The following is a 2,588-nucleotide window of genomic DNA, read 5'->3' as shown; positions in this document are numbered from 1 at the left end:
TATAAATCTGCTATAATGGTTATTTTACTTATAGCATTAGTGGGGGAGGATATAAGTAAATCTTGAAGTTTTAAGTTATCTAAAGCGGATAATTTCACTCTTATTCCTATTTCATGTCAGTATTTTAATCTGGGGGAGTTTGCAGGTCATTTTTCGGGAATTTTTAGGTGGGCGGTTTATTCGGTAGTTATTGGATATTTACGTAACATTTCTTAACATAATTATTGATTGATGGACAATTTTTGGGTGAATTCTCAGTCGTCGGTTTTTTTTTAATTCTCGGTTTTCCCGTATTATTACATTTCATATGTTCTATAAGAAATATCGAATGAAGTTTTGTTGAAAAGTATTTGGATTTCTTGACAGATATTGATTTAAACATTTGAATTTTGAGATGATTCATGGATACAATGCATCCTCTGTATGTATGTAACTTGCATACAAGATGCATGCATATATGCAGTATATGTAACACATCAATTTGTATTCTTACTCGATGCAATCTTTAAACACGCTATTTGTTAAAGACAGGGTGGTTGGAAGAAGATAGAATTAAAGAGAAGATCGAAAAAAAAACAAAAAACAAAGAGGAAGACAAGGAGGGGAATGTACGTGCGGTATGGGAAGAGTATGGCATGTGTGACTAATCGGAAAATGATATCTACCCGTGGGATAGAATGAGATGGAGGATTGTAAGATGGCCGTATGAGATATCTATGGTGTGATTTTTAGACGGGTGTTTCACCTTTGAGATTAACCAGGTTTACTGTGATTGAGGATGAAGAATAAGTATTATTGGTTGTTTAGGTTATTTTTGTTGTTTTGAAAGAATTTGAATTACTACTTGAAATTTCAGTTTAAAAATTTTAAATGTATAGTATATATTAGTTCTGTTTAACATGTCGATTTATGAATACGACATATAATCAATATTTATTATACAATCAGTATTTCTTGAATCACTTCATGAAATAACATTTGACCTTTACTTACAAGTAGTACGCTATTATTCCTTTTTTTTTTTTACTTTTCGTTATCCCACGGCATACTGTTATTAGTAGTTATTAAGTAGGATAATTTATGTATGTTAGTGCTACGTATATTATTACATGTTAGCTAATTCCGAATTCAGGATTGTAGTTAGAAAAAAAAAGGTAAAAGGGTTGAAATGTTGGTGGTTATCCATTTTTCTTCATTTTTTCCCAAATTTTTTTATTTGGCATTGATTTATTTATGAATATAATTTGGAATACTTATCTGTTTTCGGGGATGGAGAAAAGATTATAGGGAATTGGAGAATGTAAAGAATACGAATTTATTGCATTAAGTTTTAGTGTCAGGAAATATAAAAAAGGGTGGGAAGGGAGGAGTTTTACAGAGTAACCTTATCAGTCAAATAATATTCGCATCTTGGTGATAATTATAGGGACTGATTAGTGGAGCAAAAATGTATAAGAAACGATAGTGTTCGATGGTTTGATTTTGTCTTCTGTTTTAATCTAAAATCTAGTTGAATAAATTTTGAAGATTTGCATATTTTCAGCTAATTTACAATTAATTGATTGTGCAAATAGTCGTTGGTTGATATAGACAGAGGTTACAAAAGGCATTCCATATATGGCGGGTAAGTGCTTTTTTCTTTGTTTTGTTTTTCTTGTTACGCAAATAAGCATGAGCGTTAACTAAGGTCATTTCCAACTTTTTTATGACCAGAGATCTCCTTGGCTTATTTGTAAGATGGATCACCAGGTTCAGAAGTAATAAATTCTAATTTGAAAATCGACTTTAGAACTTTTGACGTATTAGTTAAACTTGGAATAGCATTATAACATGAAAAAAAAGGAACATAATTTTTAATAGCGTTCGCAGTCGAGATTTTAGTGCTCAGTAGTCCACAGACCTCAGGTTAGGACACTATTCTAAGGGAACATAGATGGCTATTTCATATGGATATATTTTTCCCCGGATTATGCTAAATCACTTTTGTAGTACAAAAGGCCGACATAGTGCGGTATCTATAAAAGCTAAGCTTGGTATTCTTATGTTGTGTCGCAGTGTTGCTGTATAATGTTGAATTGATACCATCGGATTTAAATAATTAAGTTGTTAGGATGGGCGATTTTCCTTTCTTGCTTGCAATACAGAATTGTGTCAAATGAATGTATGTAAGATTGGTAGTGATAAGTTGAAGTGTAAGTTCGAAGCTTCCACACAATTAATGGAGGGGAAAAATGGTAGCGATCTTGCAGTTGATGAAGATAATGAAATTCACTTGCCATATTTTTAAAGGGATGAATTCTTGTACTGGTTCTCGTATTGCAATTCGTGTACTGGTTGGGTGTTGGTTGTAAATCGATAACTCCATTGAAAATTTTCAATTTTTCAGCGGCTTATAGTGAAGTCGAAAAGGTCAGAGTCCAAATGGGACATGCAACCGTAAGTTTTGACCAATATGGCATATCATAGAATAAAAGGAATACCAAGTTTGAATAGTTTTTATATCGGATTTGATGACTTGTTTGATTACGGAGTAATATTTTTGATTTGTTTTGGTGTAAAAACTTTTTGAAAAAGTCTTGAAAAATTGT

Source organism: Loa loa, assembly GCF_000183805.2.
Source record: "Loa loa unplaced genomic scaffold supercont3.807, whole genome shotgun sequence".
Classification (NCBI taxonomy): domain Eukaryota; kingdom Metazoa; phylum Nematoda; class Chromadorea; order Rhabditida; family Onchocercidae; genus Loa; species Loa loa.
This window is presented reverse-complemented; position numbering follows the sequence as displayed.